The sequence below is a fragment of the Muntiacus reevesi genome, unplaced genomic scaffold, assembly GCF_963930625.1.
Source record: "Muntiacus reevesi unplaced genomic scaffold, mMunRee1.1 SCAFFOLD_138, whole genome shotgun sequence".
Lineage (NCBI taxonomy): Eukaryota > Metazoa > Chordata > Mammalia > Artiodactyla > Cervidae > Muntiacus > Muntiacus reevesi.
Window position 1 is genome coordinate 242965 of NW_027077978.1, and position 27570 is coordinate 270534.

Consider the following 27570-nt stretch of genomic DNA (forward strand, 5'->3'; position numbering starts at 1 on the left):
TCTGTTCTGTACATCTGTGTCTCTTTTTCTGTTTTGCGTATAGGGTTATCATTACCATCTTTCTAAATTCCATATATATGTGTTAGTATGCTGTAATGTTCTTTATCTCTCTGTCTTACTTCATTCTGTATAATGGGCTCCAATTTCATCCATCTCATTAGAACTGATTGAAATGAATTCTTTTTAATGGCTGAGTAATATTCCATGGTGTATATGGACCACAGCTTCCTTATCCGTTCGTCTGCTGATGGGCATCTAGGTTGCTTCCATGTCCTGGCTATTATAAACAGTGCTGCGATGAACATTGGGGTGCACGTGTCTCTTTCAGATCTGGTTTCCTCGGTGTGTATGCCCAGAAGTGGGATTGCTGGGTCATATGCTTGCCGCTTATTTCAAGTTCATCTTCTTACATGTCTTTGAGATGCTACCTTTACTATGACTAACTTTTCATATACTTCTGAAATTTAAAAAAATGTGTTCCCTTGGTTGATCTGCCAGTATCATAGCTTTTTAAAGTCTTTTTATTTTTAAATGACTTTGTACTTATAAAAGAGAAAAATAAGAGAGTTCCTATGTACCCTTCAGTTAGTTTCTCCTAATGTTAACATCTTATATATCCATAGTATAATGATAAGAGCTAAGAAATTAGCTTACTGATACAGTACATTTGACTTCGTACTCTTTTACTTATAATGGCTTTGCAGCAATTATTTAATATGTCATAGGAATACTCTTGCTCTTCCCTTCATATTTTCCCTTTTTTTTTTGCTTGTTTTTTCTTTCCAGTTGTCTAGCTGTAGCAAACAAAATAAAAAAAAAATTTATATAGTATTTATTTGGGGACCATGTAAAATTAACTCAGGGAGAAAGAACATCATTATGCTACTGAATCTTTAGTACAGAAGCAAGATATGTCTTCCCATTTGTTGAAATCTACCTTTGTGTCTCTCAGAAGTGTTCCATAGTTTTTCTCATACATGTTTTGAACTCTTTATTCAGTTTATACCTGTTTTTTTAAAAATTATAGATAAGATCTTTTCTTTCATTTTATCGTTTATCTGGTTTCTCTTTGTACATATAAAGGAAAGATTTCTTTATGATTTGTACTTGACTAAACTACTAGATTATCTTGTTGTAGTAATATTTAGTTGTTTCTTTTGGATATTCTAGTTATTTAATTGTACCCCTACCAGTAGTATTCCTTTCTAATTTCATTCTCTGTGTTGACTGATAAAAATGAGTAACAGTGGTAAAAATGGGGCTTTCCCTGACTCTAGTAATATAGTATATCTAGTATTTCCTCATCGGGTGGTGTTGGCTTATTGTGGGTCTGAAATATATTGTGTTTAAAAAGTGTGCTTTTATATCCAGTATTTTCAGTAAGAATGGGCATTGAGTTTTTAAGGCGTCTTTTCATCACCTTCGGCATGATAATATTTTTCTTCTATGTAGCTCTATTAATGTGTTGGGTGATATCAGTTTTACAACAGTGACTTTTGTTGTAAATTTTTGTTGATCTAAGTCAAATCCCTTGTGACTATACAGTGGAAGTGAGAAATAGATTTAAGGAACTAGATCTGACAGACAGAGTGCCTCATGAACTATGGACGGAGGTTCATGACATTGTACAGAAGACAGGGATCAAGACCATCCCCAAGAAAAAGAAATGCAAAAAGGCAAAATAGCTCTCTGAGGAGGCTTTACAAATAGCTGAGAAAAGAAGAGAAGCCACAAGCAAACAAGAAAAGGAAAGCTACACCAATTTGAATGCAGAGTTCCAAAGAATAGCAAAGAGAGATAAGGCAGTCTTCCTCAATGATCAGGGCACAGAAACAGAGGGAAACAATAGAATGGGAAAGACTAGAGATGACTTCAAGAAAATCAGAGATACCAAGGGAATATTTCTTGCAAAGATGGGCTCAATAAAGGACAGAAATGGTATTTACCTAACAGAAGCAGAAGTTGTTAAGAAGAGGTGGCGAGAATACACAGAAGAATTGTACAAAAAAAGATCTTCACAACACAGATAACCACCTTGGTGTGCTCACTCACCTAGAGCCAGACATCCTGGAATGTGAAGTCAAGTGGGCCTTAGGAAGCATCACTATGAACAGAGCTAGTGGAGGTGATGGAATTCCAGCTGAGCTACTTCAAATCCTAAAAGATGATGCTGTCAAAGTGTTGCACTCAGTAGGCCAGCAAATTGAGTGGCCACAGGACTGAAGAAGGTCAGTTTTCATTCCAATCCTTAAGAAAGGCAATGCCAAAGAATGCTCAAAGTACTGCACAATTGCACTCATCTCACACACTAGTAAAGTAATGCTCAAAATTCTCCAAGCCAGGCTTCAACAATATGTGAACCATGAACTTCCAGATGTTCAAGCTGGTTTTAGAAACGGCAGAGGAACCAGAGATCAAATTGCCAACATCTGCTGGATCGTCACAAAAGCAAGAGGGTTCCAGAAAAACATCTATTTCTGCTCTACTGACTATGCCAAAGCCTCTGACAGTGTGGACCACAACAAACTGGAAAATTCTGAAAGAGACGGGAATGCCAGACCACTTGACTTGCCTGTTGAGAAACCTGTATGCAGGTCAGGAAGCAACAGTTAGAACTGGACATGGAACAACAGACTGGTTCCAAATAGGAATAGGAGTACGTCAAGGCTGTATCTTGTCACCCTCCTTATTTAACTTATATGCAGAGTACATCATGAGAAACCCTGGGCTGGATGAAGCATAAGCTGGAATCCAGATTCCTGGGAGAAATATCAATAACATCAGATATGCAGATGACACCCTCCTTGTGGCAGAAAGTGAAGAAGAACTAAAGAGCCTCTTGATGAAAGTGAAAGAGGAGAGTGAAAAAGGTGGCTTAATGCTCAACACTCAGAAAACAAAGTTCATGGCATCCGGTCCCATGATTTCATGTCAAATAGATGGGGAAACAGTGGGATCAGTGGTAGACTTTATCTTTCTGGGCTCCAAAATCACTGCAGATGGTGACTACAGCCAAGAAATTAAAAGATGCTTACTCCTTGGATGAAAATTATGACCAAGCTAGACAGCATATTAAAAAACAGAGACATTACTTTGCCAGCAAAGGTCTGTCTAGTCAAGGCTATGGTTTTCCCAGTAGTCATGTATGGATGTGAGAGTTGGACTATAAAGAAAGTTTAGCACCAAAGAATTGATGCTTTGGAACTGTGATGTTGGAGAAGACTCTTGAGAGTCACTTGGACTGCAAGGAGATCCAACCAGTCCATCCTAAAGGAAATCAGTCCTGAATATTCATTGGAAGAGCTGATTTTGAAGCTCAAACTCCAATACTTTGGCCACCTGATCTGAAGAGCTGACTAATATGAAAAGACCCTGGTGCTGGCAAAGGTTGAAGGCAGGAAGAGGAGGGGATAACAGAGGATGAGATGGTTGGATGACATCACCGACTCAGTGGTCATGAGTTTGAGAAAACTCCACCACTTGTTGATGGACAAGCATGCTGCAGTCCATGGGGTAGCAAAGATTCGGACATGATGAGCAACTGAATTGAACTGAACTGAGTGCTTCCTTGGTGGCTCAAATGGTAAAGAATCCACCTGTAATGCAAGAGACCTGGGTTTGATCCCTGGGTTGGAAGATCCCTTGGAGGAGGGCATGGCAACCCACTCCAGTAATGCATCACTAGCTGTATTTCAGCGCCACAGGCTTAAATGATAATTTGGACACACACACACACACACACACACACACACACACACACACACACACACACAGACACACACACACACACACACGAAGAGAGAGTGGGGTGTTTTAGACTTTAAGGCCGCTATAACAAATTGCCATGAACTGGGTAGCTTAAAAGAATGGATATTTATTGTCTCACAGTTTTGGAGCCTCTAAATCTGATATCAAGTTGTTGACACGACTGTGTTTCCCTGAAATCTGTAGAGAAATCCTCACTTGCCTCTTCCTCAGTTTTGGTGGCTGGCCAGCAGTCTTTGGTGTTCCTTGGCTTGCAGTTGCACGACACCAATCTTTGCCTTTGCCATCAAACAGCCTTCTCCCCGTGTGTCTCTTCCTCCATTTGGCTGACTTCTTAGAAGGACACTAGTTATTGGATTAGGGGTCCACCTACTCCAGTATGGCCTCATTTGAACTTAATTACATCGGCAGTGATCCTATTCCCAAATAAGCTCATATTGTTGAGTACTTGAGGTTAGGAATTCAACATATCTTTTGAGGAGTGGGAGAATATTCAACCAACAACAGATGGTAACCATGAGGAGAGCATCCCACAGAAACCAAAGACATTGCCTTGATTCCAGAATTTATTCCAAGAAGGAGTCCTACTACAGTGGGGATAGAAGATCGAAGAATCTTTTGAAGTATGTATTCCCACCTACTATTTGGTTTGCTTATGGACTAACTGGGTTTGATTGACAGGTGTATGCTATCATGAGTTAATGATATTAAAAAAACTGAATGCCTTCATATAAAGCCTGAATGGCCCTGGATACAGGATAGCAGCCCTATCCTTTCTCATCGTTTCCCCCAGCTATATTGTTTGGAGGGAAATGATGGTGTATGATTTTGATGAGCAAATGGGAGAAGTGATTGTTGTGATGAGGCTGTCACTCTTTGCCAGAGAACTGTCTTTGATGTCTAAAGTATTACTTGGGACCTAGATGAAAGAGTCATAAATTAACAAGCCTAACCAAGGGGATGCAGCTAGCATTTAGGAAATGCACCCATTTTTCTGTATCTCCTCTTTTCCTTTGATCAAATGTGTACACATTATTAATAAAAAGAAATACAAATTTTAAAAAGACATGAAGAGGGAATGGTCAAATGAACCCTGCCAGAGTCCAAAAGAAAAAAAAAAATGACAGCAATTTCACATCAGGCCGTTTGCTGAGATCCTATACAAGAACAGCAGTATGATTGGGATTCTTAAATGGCAGTGGCTGAAATGGCTAATAAAAGCCTGCTAATGACACAGAATCAAATCACCAAACAAACCCATCTCAAAATCCAGTTTCTCTCGAAGGGAAGGGCATGAACTTTATGGTTGGCACTGTCTCTTAATGTAGGACCTTAGGCAAGTTACTTAATCTCTCTCAAGTTTGCTATGTATCAAACTAAGGATAACTACCTAGCAAGGCTGTAGTGACCATTAAGCCAAACGCAGGACACATGTAACAGGTGCTTCACTAAATCGAAGCCTTCCACCTCCCAGCCCTTCAAATATATGCAAAATACAATATTTGCCCACTACCCCTCACCTACTCTTCATCTCATTCTCTTCCTCTCTCTCTCTCTCTGCCAAAGATCTTATTTATAATCTAGCAGAGGGTATATAAACAGGAAATGATTTGCATTTATTTTTAAAAACCAGTGTAAAACAATGGAGTATACCACTGACTACTTAAGTGCTGACAAACTCGACATTCCTAAAAACAGCAAACACATATTGAGTGATCATTCATGCCAGGCATGGTGCTAGGCATGGAGTATTCACTAGTAAGTGAAACATCTTCCCTCCCTGATGGAGTTCAGTTTAGTGAACTGAATGGTGAAGAAGCAATGAATATATAATTGAAAAATATGTTCAGTGCCCATAAAGAAATGATCAGGTGCAATGATGGAGACTAATGAAAGGGCAGGTGGGATACTTAGTTTAGGAAGGATGGCCTTTCTGAGGTGACATTTAAACTGAAACCTGAAAGATGAGAAGCTAGATGTGTAAAGAACAAGAGCAAGTGTCTTCAAGACAGTGGAATCAGCATGTCCAGCGAGGCAGTCAGGAGCTAGAAGTGTTTGAGGAGGAGTTCTGGCAGTGTCAGCAAGATGGAGGGGCTGCCATGAGGTAAAAATCCAGTTTCTTACCATGGCCTCAATGTCCCCCCTAAACTGCTCCTGTCCCACCCTGCACCCCCCCACATATCCTCCCCAGGTGTCCACATCACCTAGTCTTTCTGTCCTTTATGTGCTGGTCTCACTCCCACCTCAAGAATGAGAGGTTTGCTGCATTTGCTGTTCTTCTGTCTAGAACGCTCTGCCTGGATGATTCTCATAGCTTCTGGCCCCAGTGGTCAGTAAGGCCTCAGATCAAGTGTCATCTCTGGAGAGAGATCGCTAATTACCACCCCTCACCCAACATTAACTTTTGGTGGTTTTTTCCTCTTCCCATCCCTCACCACTATGAAACGTTATTTCGTTGATTGTTTGAAGTTTGTTTTTTTTGTTTGTTTGTGTTATACTCTCCCCTAAAATAGAAGTCCCATGAGTTTATATTTCTTATTGCTATAACCTAGACACATATCTAGAATAAAAATGAAACTCAAATAGTACTTGTTGAATTTACAATGAATGAAATAAAGCTTAAAGAGGTAAGGCGAGGTATTAGAAAAGAACTAACCAAATTGTGTGAGAGTAAGGACTTCCTGGAAGAGGTATGTTTTCAGTTATTAAAATCAAAGGGGCAAGAGAGCGAAGCTGGCGTGCAGGTAACAAACAAGAATTGTGGAAATCACTCGTTCATCCCCGTCCTTTTTCACTAGATTAGGAACACCTTTAGCACTGGACGGAGAAGGTGATGGCACCCCACTCCAATACTCTCATCTGGAAAATCCCATGGACGGAGGAACCTGGTGGGCTGCAGTCCATGGGGTAGCAAAGATTCGGACATGACTGAGCAACTGAATTGAACTGAACTGAGTGCTTCCTGGGTGGCTCAGATGGTAAAGAATCCGCCTGTAATGCAAGAGACCTGGGTTTGATCCCTGGGTTGAAAGATCCCTTGGAGGAGGTCATTGCAACCCACTCCAGTAATGCATCACTAGCTGCATATCAGCGCCACAGGCTTAAATGATATTTTGCATGCATGTGTGCCTGCTAAATCATCATTTAGCAGATATCTCAGACTCTTTGGTACCCCCATGGGCTATTGCCCATCACGTTCCCTTGCCCATGGGGTTTTGCCAGAAAAAATACTGGAGTGGGCAGCCCATCCCCATCTCTTTCCTCTTCTTCAAGCCCTGACAGTCTCTTTTCTTTACTTCACGTACACACACACACACACACACACACACACTAGGAGAGAGTGGGGTGTATTAGATTTTAAGGCCGCTGTAACAAATTGCCATGAACTGGGTAGCTTAAAACAATGGGTATTTATTGTCTCACAGTTTTGGAGCCTCTACATCTGATATCAAGTTTTTGACACGACTGTGTTTCCCCTGAAATCTGTAGAGCAATCCTCACTTGCCTCTTCCTCAATTTTGGTGGCTGGCCAGCAGTCTTTGGTGTTCCTTGGCTGCAGGTGAACGACACCAATCTTTGCCTTTGCCATCAAACAGCCTTCTCCCCGTGTGTCTCTTCCTCCATTTGGCTGACTTCTTAGAAGGACACTAGTTATTGGATTAGGGGTCCACCTACTCCAGTATGGCCTCATTTGAACTTAATTACATCGGCAATGATCCTATTGGGAAAAAGTTCATATTGTTGAGTACTTTTTGTTAGGAATTCAACATATCTTTTGAGGAGTGCGAGAATATTCAACCAACAACAGATGGTAACCATGAGGAGAGCATCCCACAGAAACCAAAGACATTGCCTAGATTCCAGAATTTATTTCAAGAAGGAGTCCTACTACAGTGGGGGTAGAAGATCGAAGAATCTTGTTAAGTATGTATTCCCACCTACTATTTGGTTTCCTTATGGACTAACTGGGTTTGATTGACAGGTGTATGCTATCATGAGTTAATGATATTAAAAAAACTGAATGCCTTCATATAAAGGCTGAATGGCCCTGGATACAGGATAGCGGCCCTATCCTTTTTCGTAGTTTCCCCCTGCTATCCCGTTTGGAGAGAAATGTTGGTGTATAATTTTGATGAGCAAATGGGATAAGTGATTGTTGTGATGAGGCTGTCACTCTTTGCCAGAGAACTGTCTTTGATGTCTAAAGGATTACTTGGGACCTAGATGAAAGAGTCATAAAATAACAAGCCTAACCAAGGGGATGCAGCTAGCATTTAGGAAATGCACACATTTTTCTGTATCTCCTCTTTTCCTTTGATCAAATGTGTACACATTATTAATAAAAAGAAATACAAATTTTAAAAAGACATGAAGAGGGAATGGTCAAATGAACCCTGCCATAGTGCATAAGAGAAAAAAAAATCTCAGTAATTTCACATCAGGCCCTTTGTTGAGATCCTATACAAGAACAGCAGGATGATTGGGATTCTTAAATGACAGTGGCTGAAATGGCTAATAAAAGCCTGCTAATGACACAGAATCAAATCACCAAACAAACCCATCTCAAAATCCAGTTTCTCTCGAAGGGAAGGGCATGAACTTTATGGTTGGCACTGTCTCTTAATGTAGGACCTTAGGCAAGTTACTTAATCTCTCTCAAGTTTGCTATGTATCAAACTAAGGATAACTACCTAGCAAGGCTGTAGTGACCATTAAGCCAAACGCAGGACACATGTAACAGGTGCTTCACTAAATCGAAGCCTTCCACCTCCCAGCCCTGCAAATATATGCAAAATACAATCTTTGCACACTACCCCTCACCTACTCTTCATCTCATTCTCTTCCTCTCTCTCTCTGCCAAAGTTCTTATTTATAGTCTAGCAGAGGGTATATAAACAGGAAATGACTTGCATTTATTTTTAAAAACCAGTGTAAAACAATGGAGTATACCACTGACTACTTAAGTGCTGACAAACTCGACATTCCTAAAAACAGCAAACACATATTGAGTGATCATTCATGCCAGGCATGGTGCTAGGCATGGAGTATTCACTAGTAAGTGAAACATCTTCCCTCCCTGATGGAGTTCAGTTTAGTGAACTGAATGGTGAAGAAGCAATGAATATATAATTGAAAAATATGTTCAGTGCCCATAAAGAAATGATCAGGTGCAATGATGGAGACTAATGAAAGGGCAGGTGGGATACTTAGTTTAGGAAGGATGGCCTTTCTGAGGTGACATTTAAACTGAAACCTGAAAGATGAGAAGCTAGATGTGTAAAGAACAAGAGCAAGTGTCTTCAAGACAGTGGAATCAGCATGTCCAGCGAGGCAGTCAGGAGCTAGAAGTGTTTGAGGAGGAGTTCTGGCAGTGTCAGCAAGATGGAGGGGCTGCCATCGGGTAAAAATCCAGTTTCTTACCATGGCCTCAATGTCCCACCTAAACTGCCCCGGTCCCCCGCCCCGCCCCCCCACATATCCTCCCCAGGTGTCCACATCACCTAGTCTTTCTGTCCTTTATGTGCTGGTCTCACTCCCACCTCAAGAATGAGAGGTGTGCTGCATTTGCTGTTCTTCTGTCTAGAACGCTCTGCCTGGATGATTCTCATAGCTTCTGGCCCCCGTGGTCAGTCAGGCCTCAGATCAAGTGTCATCTCTGGAGAGAGATTGCTAATTACCACCCCTCACCCAACATTAACTTTGGTGGTATTTTCCTCTTCCCATCCCTCACCACTATGAAATGTTATTTCGTTGATTTTTTGAAGTTTGTTTTTTTTGTTTGTTTGTTTTATACTCTCCCCTAAAATAGAAGTCCCATGAGTTTATATTTCTTATTGCTATAACCTAGAACCATATCTAGACTATAAATGAAACTCAAATAGTACTTGTTGAATTTACAATGAATGAAATAAAGCTTAAAGAGGTAAGGCGAGGTATTAGAAAAGAACTAACCAAATTGTGTGAGAGTAAGGACTTCCTGGAAGAGGTATGTTTTCAGTTATTAAAATCAAAGGGGCAAGAGAGCGAAGCTGGCGTGCAGGTAACAAACAAGAATTGTGGAAATCACTCGTTCATCCCCGTCCTTTTTCACTAGATTAGGAACACCTTTAGCACTGGACGGAGAAGGTGATGGCACCCCACTCCAATACTCTCATCTGGAAAATCCCATGGACGGAGGAACCTGGTGGGCTGCATTGCATGGGGTTGCTAAGAGTCGGACAGGGCTGAGCGAGTTCACTTTCAGTTTCATGCATTGGAGAAGGAAATGGCAACCCACTCCAGTGTTCTTGCCTGGAGAATCCCAGGGACCGGGGAGCCTGGTGACCTGCCATCTATGGGGTGGTACAGAGTCGGACACATCTGAAGCGATTTAGCAGCAGTGGCAGTTAGCGCTGAATCCGCGTTTTACTAATCTTTCACCAGCGCCTGTCCCGGGACCTGGCACACAGATAGGGTTTTACACAATGACTGACTGTGAGGTGCGCAGAAGGGTCTATTAACTCGGCTGCGGTGCAGTTTGTGGCTGGCCACTAAGCTTGGCAGCACCCGTGCGAGGGAGCAGACGGCCTCGGCGGGTGGGGGTGGGGGGTGGGGTGGGGAGCGCCCCCCGCGCCTGCGCGTTATGGCGGGGAGCCGGCAGCGTCGGCGCGCGCCTGCGCAGTGCGGTCTTTCCCGCCTCCGACAAGATGGCGGCGGCCGAGTAGCGCGGGGGCGGGTTGTGGCCGCAGGAAGCCCGGCCGCTGCAGCGGGCCGAGGCGGGATGCTGTTCCCAGGGAGCGCCGTTGGCCACCGGTGAGGAAGGTCAAGCACAGAGCTGCCTTCCCGAGCCCCCCGGCGCCCCCTACGTACACCCCCGTCTGCTCGAGTGCGGTCGCCGCTTTGCCTACTTCGCTACCGCCCTGTGCTGTCGGGTCCGGAGCTCCGGCGGCGGCAGGGGCTGTGTCCGGCAGGAGAGGAAGCGCCCGGGCTGCGTCCGTGCTTCTGTCCGCGGGGCGAGCGTCTGGCAGGTGGGTGAAGCTGCAAGCTTCGGTGTCTCCTCTTGGGGCAAAGCTTTCTCGGCTTTGCCCCGCCGTGGCTCAGACCCTGGTGGTGTTCAGCCGGAGTCCACCGCTGCTTTGTCTCCACGTCCCGCCCCCTCTCCGCGCCCCGCTCCAGGCCTCCGGCTGGCCCCTGACTTTGCGTGCCCTCCATTCCCACGCAGGGGCCGGGGGTCGCAGCGCCGGCCGCCCTCCGCAACCTTTCCTGCCTCCTGCTGAAGCGTCAGCCCTTGCAAGCGGTCCCTCCTTTGCGTTAGGTGGGTGGGTCGTCTGCCTGTTTTAGTCACCTCCCCATCTTCCTGGTCTCGACCTTTTGCTTCCTTGAGAAGTCTTTTTAACTGTCTGGAAAGCTTTCCCAGGCTTATAGACTTACAGAGAAAAGCTTGCTATCCAGACGCCAGTGGATTTTGTTCATCTTGTCGGGGGGATCCAGCCCCCAGGAGACTTTGATGGTTTTGAGGAATGGTGCCAGTGACGGCAAGTGATTCTTCATCTAAATTAATCCTTTTCTGATTACAGCGAGTCTTTGGTCTCTAACCTTTTTTTGGAGGGGGCGGGGCGGACGGAGGGACATATGTATACTAGATCCAGGGAAAGAATTGAGAAGTGGTCCTGGTTTTAAAAGAAGGCTTTGTGAGGGTAAGAAATGTAATAGCCCAAGAAAGGATAAGCGATTTTAGTGATTCTTTTATTCACTGTTAGGCTAAATCGTCCGTTGAAGCTTCACAATCTTGTGTTGTCCAAGCCCTTTGTTTTATTTGGAAAGGACTGAAATGGAGAAAACGCTTTTTAAACTTGAAACTTCTCAAATTTCTTGGGTTCTCAATTGTTATTAGTACTACTTGGCAATCTTTCTTGTACTTGATATTTTCTGCAAAATTTAGGTTGTGCCAGTGTCATTTCTTCTTCATTTATTACTAGGGCAAGAGTAGTCAGAATTAATGGTGTAAAAAGTGCAAACTGAAGGAGGGATGTGGTAGTGGAGGTTGCCATGTCTGATTTTTCCCAATTTTTTCCTGTAATTGGATAATGTGTCAAGAGCAGCAGAATGGTGAAAAATGAAGCTATGAGTATAAATGGTAGTGTATCCACTGAGATTGCAATGGGTGGAGCTTTTAAAATTAAATTGAGTGATATCCTTTTTTTGAAGCCATGCTAGGTGCTCTCCAGAGTTTCTAAAGCACAGACTGTTGTTGCCTTATTGGAAATTTATGCTAAAAGTCTTTTAACAGGTGGGTTACAATTGGCCTGACAGATTTAACTTTTTGTTCTACCTCCTGACACACATCTGCCTTAACCTTTATTGTAGACTTTTAGCCTCTTGATGAATTTCTTAAATTTGGAGATAGAATTGTTCATTTTAAAAGGAGAGGAGATATTTTAAGTGTTTGATTCCTGTACGGGCAGATTCATTCACTTGTTTGTTGCTGTGCTATGCTAAGTCGCTTCAGTCACGTCCATCTCCTTGCAGTCTCCACAGGACAGCCAGACTCCTCTGTCCATGGGACTTCTCCAGGCACGAATATTGGAGCAGGTTGCCATTTCCTCCTCCACAGGACCTTCCCGACCTAGGGATCAGAGCCACATCTCTTCTGTCTCCTGCGTTGGCAGGTGGGTTCTTTACCACTAGCGCCACCAGGTAAGCCTGTTTGTTTCCTGCACCCGAGGACTGCGTGTTTTTACAGGCACTTGTCTCTCAATTCTGTGCTTTTAGCTGACGGGGTAGTGCTCAGCCCTAGGCAGTAGCTCATTGCCTGAGGCATTGTGTCAAGACCTGTCTGACCACAAACAAGCACTCTTCCACACTTATGGAACCCGTTTTCTCTCTCTCTTTCTTCCCCTCTTCCTGTCTTTAGGAACCCTCCCGTCTTTGTGTCTATTCATTCAATTCTTTAGCCTACTGCTCTTTTCATTTGCCTCCCCTAGTCACCAGGATCCCATGGTCATCAGTTTTTACCAGCCCATCATTGATACCTTAGAATACTTAACTTTATGTCAATTTATCTTTCTAGTGCCCAGTTCTGAACAGGCCTAATCACTATCTTGATCCCTGAAGGATACAAGAGACAGTTGTGTGAGGATTTTGGATTGTTTTCATACCAGTTAGTGTTCTGTTATCCTCCAGATCTATAATGTCGATTGTGAGGGGTTTTTTTTGGTCTTACTTCATGAAAGTGTTTATAGCAAATAACTTGATCTTTTCCTTTCCTGAGAAAAATCTCAAGCATCTGAGGTATAATCTTTTCTATCCTGATATCATTTCTTTATTTACTCTTCTCTGAAAAGAAGGAATTGTCCTTCCTTTTCTTCAAGAGCAACCTTCTCCAGATGTGTCCATGATCATCCCTCTTTATCTTTCTTTCTCAGTAATTATCCATGATCACTCCTTTTTAAGTTTTGCCCTCTCTAGCCTCCATGCATGCTTAAATATACCTTTGCCAGGGCTGCCAAACACCGTGCTGTGTGCCGTGCAGCTCACAGAAGCCAGTCTGAATTTTGAGCCTGCTGTGCCACTGTATTTTTATTCTTTAATCCTAGGAGCCTGGTGTAGTTGTTGTTCAGTCGCTCAGTTGTGTCCAACTCTTTGCAACACCAAGAACTGCAGCATGGCAGGCTCCTCTGTCCTCCATTACCTCCTGGGGTTTGCTCAAATTTATGTTCATTGAGTCGGTGACACTACCTAGCCATCTCATCCTCTACCACCTCCTTCTCCTTTTGCCTTCAGTCTTTCCTAGCATCAGGGTCTTTTCCAGTGAGTTGGCTTTTCGCATCAGGTGGCCAAAGTATTGGCGCTTCAGCTTCAGCATCAGTGCTTCCAGTGAATATTCAGGGTTGATTTCCTTTAGGATTGGTTGATCTTCTTGCAGTCCCAGGACGCTTAAGAGCCTTCCCCAGCACCACAATTCTCAATTCTTTGACACTCAGTCTTTATGGTCCAACTCTCACATCCATACATGACCACTGGAAAAACCATAGCCTCGACTCGACGGACCTTTGTCGGCAAAGTGATGTCTCTGCTTTTTAGTATGTTGTTGAGGTTTGTCATAGCATTTCTTCCAAGGAGCAAGCATCTTTTAATTCCATGGCTGCAGTCACCATCCACAGTGATTTTGGAGCCCCAAAAAATAAAGGTCTGACACTGTTTCCACTGTTTCCCCATCTATTTCCCATGAAGTGATGGGACCAGATGCCATGATCTTAGTTTTCTGAATGCTGAGTTTCAAGCCAACTTTGTCATGCTCTTCTTTAACCCTTATCAAAAGGCTCGTTAGTTTCTCTTCACTTTCTGCCCTTAGAGTGATATCATCTTCATATCTGAGGTTATTGATATTTCTCCCAGCAGTCTTGATTCCAGCTTGTGCTTCATCCAACCCAGTGTTTCTCATGATGTACTCTGCGTAGAAGTTAAATAAGCAGGGTGACAAGATACAGCTTTATTATAACTCTTTCCCAGTCAGTTGTTCAATGTCCGATTCTAACTTGCTTCTTGACCTGCATACAGGTTTCTCAGGAGGCAGGTAAGGTGGTCTGGTACTGGTGTTTCTTTAAGAATTTTCCACAGTTTGTTACGATCCACACATTCAAAGGCTTTAGCGCAGTCAATGAAGCAGAAGCAGACGTTTTTCTGGAATTCTGTTGCTTTCTCTATAATCGAACAAATGTTGGCAGTTTGCTCCCTGGTTCCTCTGCATTTTCAAAACCTAGCTTGTACATCTGAAAGTTCTAGGTTCACATTCTTTTGAAGCCTAGCTTGAAGGATTTTGAGCGTAACCTTGTTAGCATGTGAAATGAGTGCCATTGTATGGTAGTTTGAACATTCTTTGACATTACCTTTCTTTGGGATTGAAATGAAAACTGTGACCTTTTTCAGTCTTGTAGCCACTACTGAGTTTTCCAAATTTGTTGACATATTGAGTGCAACACTTTAACAGCATCATCCTTTAGAATTTCAAATAGCTCAACTGGGATTCCGTCACCTCCACTAGCTTTGTTGGTAGTAATGTTTCCTAAGGCCCCCTTGACTTCACGCTCCAGGATGTCTGGCTCTGGGTGAGTGACCACAGTGACTGGTGTACTGTTCTCTGTGTATTCGTGCCACCTCTTCTTGATATCTTCTCCTTCTATTAGGTGTGTACCATTTCTGTCCTTTATGGTGTCCATCCTTGCATGAAATGTTCCCTTGATGCCTCCAGTTTTCTTGAAGAGATCTCTAGTCTTTCCCATTGTGTTGTTTTCTTTGCATTGTTCACTTAAGAAGGGTTTCTTATCTCTTCTTGGTATTCTCTGGATCTCTGCACTCAGTTGAGTATATCTTTCCCTTTCTCCCTTGCCTTTCACTTCTCTCCTTTCCTCAGCTCTTTCTAATGTCTCCTCAGACAATCACTTAAGCTTCTTGCATTTCTTTTTCTTGGACTAGTTTGGTCACTGCCTCCTATACAATGTTACGAACCTCTTTCCAGTGATGAACCTCGTATATAAACTCATATAAAACATATGAATCTCTTTCAGTAAACTCATATATGAACCTCTTTCAGTTTTACGAATCTGTTAGACACTTTCTCTACCAGATCTCATCTCGAATCCATTTGTCACCTCCACTGTATAATCATACGGGATTTAATTTAGGTCGTATCTAAATGACCTAGTCGTTTTCCCTACGTTCTTCACTTTAAACCTGAATTTTGCTATTAGGAGCTCACGACCTGAGCCACAGACAGCTCCAGGTCTTCTTTTGTTTGTTGTTTTTTGGTTTTTTCCATGTCCAGTTCTAACTGTTGCTTCCTGACCTGCATACAGGTTTCTCAACAGGCAGGTCAGGTGGTCTGGTATTCCCGTCTCTTTCAGAATTTTCCTGTTTGTTGTGATCCACACAGTCAAAGGCTTTGGCAAGTCAACAAAGCAGAAATAGATGTTTTTCTGGGACTCTCTTGCTTTTTCGGTGATCCAGCAGATGTTGGCAATTTGATCTCTGGTTCCTCTGCCTTTTCTAAAACCAGCTTGAACATCTGGAAGTTCACGGTTCACCTATTGCTGAAGCCTGGCTTGGAGAATTTTGAGCATTACTTTACTAGCGTGTGAGATGAGTGCAATTGTGTGGTCGTTTGAGCATTCTTTGGCATTGCCTTTCTTTGGGGTTGGAATGAAAACTGACCCTTTCCAGTCCTGTGGCCACTGCTGAGTTTTCCAAATTTGCTGGCATACTGAGTGCTGCACTTTGACAGCAAGCATCATCTCTTAGGATTTGGAACAGCTCAACTGGAATTCCATCACCTCCACTAGCTTTGTTCATAGTGAGACTTCCTCAGGCCCATTTGACTTCGGACTCCAGGATGTCTGGCTCTAGGTGAGTGATCACACCATCGTGATTATGTGGGTTATGAAGATCTTTTTTCTCATGTCACTACATGGTTCTTTATTGCATCCATACTGGTCTTAACTAAAGCAGATATTTTCAATGCCAGCATTGGATAAATGTCAGCCAAACAGAGCCAAAACAAACTTTGCCATTGTTCTGAGCTTTAGGGCAAGGGTCACAGTGCTCTGGGGCTCATCTTCCCCATGTAAGCTCATTCTTTAGAGTGTGTTCCTTCTTTAGGGTTGCAGGCTACCATATGGCATGCAGAGAAAGTGCCAAACGAGTGACAGTGAATCTTGTCTCCTTTTTTTTAAAGTCTGCTAATTAATATCTTTAGTTAACATCTGCCAAGTCCTTCTTACCATGTAATATAGCGTATTCACTACCGTAACACCAGGGCATACATGTTTGACGTCTTTAATATCATATAAGAGCAGTGAAGCAGAATTAACTCTGACAGAGTTAATTTTTGAGTCATTCCAGTTTTTAAATTTCTTTTACCTTTACTTATATGCCTACCTTCAAGGATTACCTTGATAGTGACGCCTGATAGATTAGCCATACTCCATAAGACAACCCGAAACTGTTTATCTTTAGTTTTAGTTATTTAACTAACTGAACATAAAAATGTGGAAATGCCTCTTGCATTTAAAGAGATTTTGTTCTAGATATCTTCCAGAGAAAGCTGTGGTTACTCATTGATAAAAAGTTGTGGGTCAAGAGAATTTATTGATACTGCCTAAGCTGTTTGAGATTTTTTGTTTTCACTTATTCTGATTATTTAAAAGATGTATTCACTCAATAAATGTTTATTGAGCAGCGCTAGGTGCTAGGATGATAATAACTGAACACGTAACTTCTTTTGGTAATTAATTAATTTATTTCAATTGGAAGCTAATTACTTTACAGTGTTGTAGTGTGTTTTGCAGCACATTGACATGAATCAGTCATGGGTGTACATGTGTCCCCCATCCTGAACCCCCCTCCCACCTCCCTCCCCATCCCATCCCTCTGGGTCATCCCAGTGCACCAGCCCTGAGCACCGTGCCTCATGCATCAAGCCTGTCCGGGTGATCTGTTTCACATATGATAATATACATGTTTCAATGCTATTCTCTCAAATCATCCCACCCTCGCCTTCTCCCCCAGAGTCCAAAAGTCTGTTCTTCACACATGTGTCTCTTTGGCTGTCTCGCATATAGATAGGGTCATCGTTACCGTCTTTCTAAATTCCATGTATATGCGTTAGTACACTGTATTGGTGTTTTTCTATCTTCACTCTGTATAAATAGGCTCCAGTTTCATCCACCTCATTAGAACTGATTCAAATGCATTCTTTTTAATGGCTGAGTAACATTCCACTGTATATATGTACCACAGCTTTCTTATCCGTTCGTCTGCCGATGGACATCTAGGTTGCTTCCATGTCCTGGCTATTGTAAACAGTGCTGCGATGAACATTGGAGTACATATGTCTCCTTCAATTCTGGTTTCCTTGGTGTGTATGCCTAGCAGTGGGATTGCTCGGTCGTATGGCAGTTCTATTTCCAGTTTTTTAAGGAATCTCCACACTGTTCTCCACGGTGGCTGTACTAGTTTGCATTCCCACCAACAGTGAAAAGACAGCCTTCAGAATGAGAGAAAATAATAGCAAACAAAGCAACTCGCAAAGAATTAATCTCAAAAACATACAAGCAACTCCTGCAGCTCAGTTCCAGAACAATAAAAGACCCAATCAATAAATGGGCCAAAGAACTAAACAGACATTTCTCCAAAGAAGACATACAGATGGCTAACAGACACATGAAAAGATGCTCAACATCACTCATTATCAGAGAAATGCAAATCAAAACCACAATGAGGTACCATGTCACGCTAGTCAGAATGGGTGCTATCCAAGAGTCTGCAGGCAGTAAGTGCTGGAGAGAGTGTGGAGGAAAGGGAACCCTCTTACACTGTTGGTGGGAATGCAAACTGAACACGTAACTTTTTAGGAATCATGAGACTCTGAAGGAGAAACAAGCTGCTCTGGGAGATAACACAGTCATCGTTTAGTAACTGTGAGTGGTTGGTTCTGAGACGTTGGAGGATATCAAAACCCAGAGATGCTCAAGTCCCTTTTATTAATATAAAACAGTATAGTATTTACATATAGTCTACATATATCCCTCCCATTATACTTTAAGTCGTCTCTAGGTTTGTTATAATAACCTTGTAAGTGCTATGTAAGTAGTTGCCAGGCTGCTTGGCAAATGCAAGTTTTGTCTTTTGGAACTTTCCCCAGATCTTTTCTGTATATTTTTGACCCGTGGCTGGTTGAATCCACAGTGGTTGAATGGAGAACCCAAGGATACAGAGCACCTACTGTACGTATATCTAGGTAGGTGGTCTAGCATGATCTGCTCATGAGGATTTGACCAACACTGGCTTGCCACTTCACTGTGGGTGGACCTGAATTAACCTTGAAATTTCTTTGAGCGTCAGTTTTCTATGTATGTGAATAGTAATCTTTAATTGGAGTTCCTGTGCCCTTTTGCAGTAGCACTAGCAATTTTGAATTAATTTGTATTAAGAAAGGCTCCCCCACAATTTATATATGTACCTGAATCTGCCTTTGGCTCCCTTACTTTTCTTCTCCTTCAAATGTGATGATTTCAAATTGTGTCCAAACTAGAGGTACTTAACTTTTGGAGGAAAAAATACAGAAATAATGTGTGTTAGTTGGTAGAAGTGTTATAAAATTTAGAAAAATCATGATTTTTATCATTTCTACACCCAGGGAAGACCCTTGACATTTTAGTGATCTTTCAGTCTTCTCTGTGCACATACATAGTTCATTTAAAAAAAGACAAGGCTAGTTGGCTAGATAGTATCATATTACAAATACAGTATGTATTTAACTTTAATTCATAATTATTATGATCACTGTAATTTAATAAGTTTATATAATTATTAGATTATATAAATTATACAACTATCATAATTTATATAATTTAACAAAATATTTATAATATATGTTATCTAGTTATAAATATTTGTGTATTAATAATTTGATAATTCTGCATTTTCACTTAATGCCACATGAATTACATAATACAATTGTATCTAATTATCTTCTATGACATAATTTAATTTTGTTAAGGTTGGAATGATGCATTTCTCAAATGTTTGGTAGAAGGTGTTTATAAAGCCATTTGAATCTGGTATTTTTGTGTGTGTTGGACAGAGGAAAGGGGAAACATTTAAACTCCTCTAGCTTTCAGTAGTTGTAGAACTATTAAGATTATCTATTTCTTTCTTGAGTCAATTCCCCCCACCTTTAAACTGTGTTCACTTTATATATTTGGGATCTTGTCTGTCTCTAATATTCAATCTTTTAAAGAAACTAACCTTTTGCTCTGATCTTCAAACTTTACAAAAACGTATACAATGAAAAGGAAGGCATCTTCTCAGCAGAGCTGAGACCTTTCCAGAGGCAGTCAGTGTACTTTTTCTCAATGACATTTTTATCTTTTTACAACCCTTTTATTTTTTACTAAAACAGGATGAACAGTATGAGACGTAGTGATCTGTACTCTCTTGTTTTCTCTCTTCTTTTTGTTTGTTTATACATCAACCTCATTTTTAATGCCAGTGTAATATTCCACTTCATGGATGTATCCTGTTTAATTAAAAGTAGTTATGCTTTTTTCCCAGTAAAAACCTGTCCCATTTGTTTGATATAACCTAAGAACTTGATTTATTAACCCTATTGTAGTAATAGACATAATCATTTCAGAGGTCCAACAAGCCTTCCATGTGCCTTACCCTTTCACAAATAAGTTGAAATTAAAATGTTCGTTGCTCTATAATAGCCTCCTTGGAAGAGGGTATGTTCCATTTAAGTATTTTTAATTACAAACACAACTCTCTTCTGTAATTTAAATGCCATGTGATGTTGTTAGCACTTGAACCCCTGTTTCTTCTATAACTTACCCTAATGTGCAGTTTGAGAGATAGGTGCCGTCTTCTGCTTCCTCATGGCTGCCCTTGCCACTTATTTATTTATTTATTTTTCATTTATTTTTATTAGTTGGAGGCTAATTACTTTACAGTATTGTAGTGGGTTTTGTCATACATTGACATGAATCAGCCATGGATACACATGTGTTCCCCATCTCGATCCCCCCTCCCACCTCCCTCTCCACCCGATCCCTCTGGGTCTTCCCAGTGCACCAGCCCCGAGCACTTGTCTCATGCATGCAACCTGGGCTGGTGATCTCTTTCACCATAGATAATATACATGTGTCGATGCTGTTCTCTCGAAACATCCCACCCTCGCCTTCTCCCACAGAGTCCAAAAGTCTGTTCTGTACATCTGTGTCTCTTTTTCTGTTTTGCGTATAGGGTTATCATTACCATCTTTCTAAATTCCATATATATGTGTTAGTATGCTGTAATGTTCTTTATCTCTCTGTCTTACTTCATTCTGTATAATGGGCTCCAATTTCATCCATCTCATTAGAACTGATTGAAATGAATTCTTTTTAATGGCTGAGTAATATTCCATGGTGTATATGGACCACAGCTTCCTTATCCGTTCGTCTGCTGATGGGCATCTAGGTTGCTTCCATGTCCTGGCTATTATAAACAGTGCTGCGATGAACATTGGGGTGCACGTGTCTCTTTCAGATCTGGTTTCCTCGGTGTGTATGCCCAGAAGTGGGATTGCTGGGTCATATGCTTGCCGCTTATTTCAAGTTCATCTTCTTACATGTCTTTGAGATGCTACATTTACTATGACTAACTTTTCATATACTTCTGGAATTTAAAAAAATGTGTTCCCTGGTTGATCTGCCAGTATCATAGCTTTTTAAAGTCTTTTTATTTTTAAATGACTTTGTACTTATAAAAGAGAAAAATAAGAGAGTTCCTATGTACCCTTCAGTTAGTTTCTCCTAATGTTAACATCTTATATATCCATAGTATAATGATAAGAGCTAAGAAATTAGCTTACTGATACAGTACATTTGACTTCGTACTCTTTTACTTATAATGGCTTTGCAGCAATTATTTAATATGTCATAGGAATACTCTTGCTCTTCCCTTCATATTTTCCCTTTTTTTTTTGCTTGTTTTTTCTTTCCAGTTGTCTAGCTGTAGCAAACAAAATAAAAAAAAATTTATATAGTATTTATTTGGGGACCATGTAAAATTAACTCAGGGAGAAAGAACATCATTATGCTACTGAATCTTTAGTACAGAAACAAGATATGTCTTTCCATTTGTTGAAATCTACCTTTGTGTCTCTCAGAAGTGTTCTATAGTTTTTCTCATACATGTTTTGAACTCTTTATTCAGTTTATGCCTGTTTTTTTAAAATTATAGATAAGATCTTTTCTTTCATTTTATCGTTTATCTGGTTTCTCTTTGTACATACAAAGGAAAGATTTCTTTATGTTTTGTACTTGACTAAACTACTAGATTATCTTGTTGTAGTAATATTTAGTTGGTTCTTTTGGATATTCTAGTTATTTAATTGTACCCCTACCAGTAGTATTCCTTTCTAATTTCATTCTCTGTGTTGACTGATAAAAATGAGTAACAGTGGTAAAAATGGGGCTTTCCCTGACTATAGTAATATAGTATATCTAGTATTTCCTCATCGGGTGGTGCTGGCTTATTGTGGGTCTGAAATATATTGTGTTTAAAAAGTGTGCTTTTATATCCAGTATTTTCAATAAGAATGGGCATTGAGTTTTTAAGGCGTCTTTTCATCACCTTCGGCATGATAATATTTTTCTTCTATGTAGCTCTATCAGTTTTACAACAGTGACTTTTGTTGTAAATTTTAGATTTTCCATCTCTTGCGGTTAGTTTTTATCAAAGTAGTTTGTATCAAAAGTACACTTTCTAGTAAATTATCTATTTCATTTGGTTTTCAAGTTTGCTTACATAGACTTGAGCAAAGTAGTCTTCTATGATTCTTTTGGTTTCTTTTTGTATTGATATTTTCTTTTTTTTTTTTCATTACCATCTGATAGTACTGACAAATACATCTTTTTTAAAATTCATTAAACCAAAAGAATAAAAGCAGTTTAACTAATTTTTTTAAAATCCCAAACTTCTTAATTTATAATAAAGAATCTTTCAGATTTAATTCTAATTGTGTATCCCTTACCTACCTAAACTTTTCTGCCTCCTTGCGTTAATATCTTAGGGTCCTTGTAGATTTGTTTCTAGTGACCATTTGGATAAAAGTCTAGATAACAGTCCTTTTATAAAACTCTCTTCTCCCCTACCCTGCTCTTAAGGGGTGAGAATCCTTTTAGTGCACACCCTGTCTCCCTGGTGACTCAGAAAGAATCCAATGCTGGAGACCTGAGTTCTGTCCCTGGATCAGGAACATCCATTGAAAAAGAGATTGACTCCCTTCTCCAGTATGCTTGCCTAGAGAATTCCGTCGACAGAGGAGCCTGGCGTGCTCCAATCCATGGCGCTCAAAGAGTTGGACAGGACTGAGCAGCTAACCCTTTCGCTTACTGAGAAGCATGTTTTAAAGATTCAGAGATTTTTCCCATTTCATCAGATAAATTTTGAGTTTGTTTTTTTTTTTAAAATGATGCTGGGTGAGTTGCATTTACGATATATTTGGTATGAAATTCTTGTGATTGTTTAAAAGGCTTTCTAAAACAAATTTATGATTTTTTAAATTTTGCATTAAGCAATTTTGACTTAGGTATGGCGGCAACATATTAAAAGGACATAAGGCAAAGTATTACCTCGAAACATCTTATTTTTCTCATAAAATTATATGAGAACATCCTGTTTTCTAAAGCAGAAATGACTTAAATGTTTTGATTCTGGAGGGAGAGAGAAAAAAAATAATGGTATGTTTTAATTGTCCACCTAAAGGGTTGAATTCTTTTTTGTTCCAGTAAAAAGCACTTTTAGTAGTCTCTTGCTCATTTTGTCCATCTGGCTCTTTTTGTGATTGTATGTGGTTATAGCCTCTGTGTCTAAACATAATTCCAGTAATTTTCTCTTTCCCTGTATTATTACTTTTTCTCTTATTTATACTATTTTAGTGGAAAATTGCCTGTTAGGATTTTATTTGGAGTGAGGAATTTTAGGTCTTACGTTACTAAATGCTGTCAGATTCCCACCTTTGTCACATGATTTTTAATGTACTGCCTCTTTGTAGGTAGAGCTGCTTCTTAGTGGTATGGTATAAAATAGATAGGGCTTCCCAGGTGGCTCAGTAGTAGAGAAACCGCTTGCCAGCACAGGAGACTGGGGTTCAATCCCTGGGTCAGGAAGATGCCCTGGAGGAGGAAATGACAACCCACACCAGTATTTTTGCCTGGATCATCCCATGGACAGAGGAGCCTGATCGGCTGCAGTCCATGGAGTTGCAAAGAGTCAAACCCAACTGAGCATGCATGCACACAAAACAGATAAGTGATCCCACCTATGAATTTCTCCTTTGTTTCTCATGTACCTTCTCAGTCCTTTTTCAAAAGAGTGAATTACTTCTTCACCTCTTGTCGATTGGTCAGAGGACTAAGGCTTTTAACAGTAGATTAACTTTAGGTCTTACTAAGGAAGTTACATAGTAAGTGTATTTTCATGATATAACTTACACAGGACTTTTATTTTTAGACCATCCTTTTGTTTCTCAATTCTAACAATATCCCTGTAAATTATATTAGAAAAGGTAGTAAATGTCCATTTTACGAATGGTGAAATGAGTTAAAATTCAGGGGCAAAGGTGAAGGCACGACCAAGACTGAAACTGAGACCCGGATCCCCAAATACTAGTCTAGCGCTCACTCTTTTCAGTCATGAAGGTTTTTGAGGGTGATCCCCACCACCCAGGACTCTTGTTTCCTTCCAGATTTATTGTCCCTAGCTGTTGGAGAACAGACGGAGACCTGTGTCACTTGATTTCCCTTGTTAGGGTATCCCTTCCAGTTGCTGAACTACAATATTGTCATGACTAGCCAGTGTTGTAATTTGTCTGCCTTATTTCGTATAGTGGATTTTTACTGCAGAAACATTTTTTTTATGTCCAGATCTATTAAGTATTGCTTGAGTACAGACTCTGTTATACTTTTTAACTCTTAAGAGATAGGTAGAATTTTATTCCATAGAAATTAAACTACAAAGAGGATCTGGGTCTTTGGAACTTCGGTAGTCTGAACATAATTTCTAACATTCTCTAATTCTTCAGGCCAAGGACCTCTTATTACCTGACTATCATCTGTATCTTTCTTTTCTCCCCTTTTCTTTCATGGTAATGTAATTAATAGCAAGGCTGTGCTTCGTTTCTCTTTGACAGTCTCTACTCCTAAAATCATCTGTTTTCTTCAAGTGTCTTTCAGCCTCAATGTGAGCACAGTGGGTCCTGTGATACGTATGCCATAACATGGCCTATTGTATTCATCCTTTTGGATAAATGTAATATAATTTATATTAGCAGTTTTTATCATCTTTCTTTCCAAAAGAGTTGAAGTCTCAATCCAATCCTCTCCCTTGTGTCTGTTTTGTTTAATGACCGCCTTTTTAATGAGGCCTTTTTGGAACTTCATATTTCCCCATGGATAATGTTTAAGACTAGCCTTTTATCAAATGAAAAGTGGTAGACTGCAATACCTAATCTCATTAATCCATTTGGGCTATAAAATTATGTGACTGTTGGGCAAAATCCAGAAATAAATTAATATGACCAATATAAATATATTTCTTATCAATAACTGCATTTCCCAAATCTTGTCTGTAAGACCATTTAAAATATCTCTGAAACCTCAAAAAAATTCTAACCTGATAGAAATCTTACCCACCTGTGAAAAGGCAGGTGTTTTTCAAACACTACTGACGTTCTCTTCTATGTTAACTCTTATTTGTCTTTCATTAAACCCCGGTATTTCGGCTTCTCAGAAAGGCCCTGCCACTCGCACAGTGTTGTTTTGGTACTGAAACTGCTACATTAACACAGTTCTTGTTAAATGTCTCTGAGGTTTTATTTCTTTATCCCTTTCTTTGTAACAAGCAGCCACTCTATTTTTTCAGTAGTGAATTTCAAAATCCTTTTTAACCTTATAGGTCCAGGGGTAGCCAAGGATGGCTGCAGCTTCCTATGATCAGTTGTTAAAGCAAGTTGAGGCCCTGAAGATGGAGAACTCAAATCTTTGACAAGAGCTAGAAGATAATTTCAATCATCTTACAAAACTGGAAACTGAGGCATCTAATATGAAGGTATCAAGACTGTGACTTTAAATTGTAGTTTATCCATTTTTATTCCATGTTTCTTCCTGTAAACTTTGGGTTAGACACTTCACTTACTTAGAAGTGTATTTTTTAAGTTAAGCAGTAATCTGTAAACTCTTTCTTGCAAAAGTTAACATTGATATTTTCAGTCCAGATGTTTTTAATTCATCCAGCAAATCATATAAAGAAAATGATTATAAAACCACAGTTGACTAAGTAGTTAGTCCTTAGTTATTTTTAAGCTTAAAAATGAGAGACCAACTTTACCATCACTATAGTGAGGCTGAGCATTCTATGTAATTCACAGAAACTAGCCTCACAGCTGCCAAATTTATCTTAAGGATTAAAACAAAGCATAGTCATCATCCCCAACCCCCTCAGATCTTGTCATCACTTAAGTGCTGCAGTGATAGATCGTCAAGAAATTTGGGGTGACCTAATGAGAAGAGTCCCGAAGTGAAGATTAGTACCTGATTCTATTTCTGGTTTTGCCATAAGCTGAGCTACAGACTGTCGGGTGCCCTTCTGGAATTAAATTGCTTTATTTGAAAAAGTAGTCATTGCACTAACAGAAGATGTCCACGACACTCAAGCCCTGAAATTGGTTTGCTGTATAGCATTGCAAAGCTGTGATAACCTCCATGAAAAGTTATAAAATATTCAGTGTTCACTGGGAAAATATGTTCTTAAATCAAAATAATTGCAGTCAAAACTTTAACTGTTTTAATTTCCAGTTAGGCAGATTTTCCTCTCACTGAATTTAATAGAACTGGAGGTCATCAACAAAACTGTTACCTCCTTCTCTTTTAAAAAAATCCTTCTTGCTACGTGTTTTTTCTGCGCCTTGGCCATTTTACCATCTGGGTTTCTGACCCTCTTCTTCCTGTCTGCTTACTACTCTTATTCCTTATTCATTTATTATTCTCTTCTATTTCTTTTTCCATGCATTTTGAGGTCTCTCTTATTCTTCAAGCTTCTGTGTATTACTGAACTATTGAGCTGCTCCTCTTTTGCCTTTTTATTCACTATCAAAGCAGTTTAGCCTTTTACTCATTTGAACCTTTCTTTCTTTTTCTCTCTCTCTTTCTCTTCTATGCATAAATCTTTTCTACTGTGTTGCCTATTTCTGTGGCAGTAGCAATGACAGATCTCCAAGATACCGATCTCAGATCCTTCATAAAGAAATATTTTTTTCTATAGACTATAAAGAAGCATTTTTTTTTCTCACTGCAAACCATGAAAACAGCTGTGAATCAATTACCTACTAGGTTAAAAAAGCGTAGCTTGATATTTTAACACTGATCAGCATAATGTATCTAAAATTATTGTTCATGACACGTGGTTTTAAAAGTTTAAAGATACAAAATTTAAATTCCCCAGCAAGACTAATGGTTTATCTGCTTCAGAAGTATATTTTGTAGAGAATTCTTCCTAGCACACCTATCTGAATGTCTCTTGTGCAGAATTCTGAGTCCCTTTTTCAAGTTTTTTATTTTTATAAACTACTTGAGCAAATTGAAACTTCATTTTGGTGAAACATTTTAACATACCTTTAGATCTATCTCCATGGATGGAAATGCTGAAATGTGGAATGTCTCTCAGAGTAACACTATAAGGCAGATCCTTAAGTTTCTGCAATGGAATACCAGGTTGGCCTCTTAGGAATGAGGTCATGAATATACATCATGAATATTAGTATTTAAGATATGTCTGAATTCAACCATGAATTGATTACTGCTCAGTGAGTGTTTTTACAGACATCCTTGCAAAGCCATCCACATATTTCTTCAGGATTTAGTGTATGGTATCATAGCAGTTATGCCCTTATACTGAAGTTATTTATGTATCTCCTTTCAAGAAACTTTTTGAAAAAAAAGAAGCAGCAGCAGCTTTATAGTACTAACAGAAAACCATGCTCTGTTTATTTTGTCTTAAAATACTGATGTGTGAATGAAGACACTTGGAAACATTGGAACTTACTACATTGGATTAAAGTTAATCCGAAACAATGGTTATTTTTCAAAAAAATAACTTTTTAGACTTTGTAATACATCATATGATCTTGTATTATGTTTGCTGATCGTTCCTGTGTAATGTGTCCACCCTGTGGATGGCAAGGTGTGTCTCTTTCAACTACATTATTTCAGGATTTCTGAAATTTAT

General features: G+C 40.1%; 1 long non-coding RNA gene across 1 annotated transcript; it reads left to right on the forward strand.

Annotated features, from left to right (window-relative positions):
- The first annotated feature begins 10462 nt into the window (after positions 1 to 10462).
- LOC136155303 (uncharacterized) lies at positions 10463 to 27438 on the forward strand. Its single transcript, XR_010660765.1, has 3 exons — positions 10463 to 10772; positions 12274 to 12441; positions 25243 to 27438. It is a non-coding gene; the product is annotated as an uncharacterized lncRNA (long non-coding RNA).
- Positions 27439 to 27570: the final 132 nt, after the last annotated feature.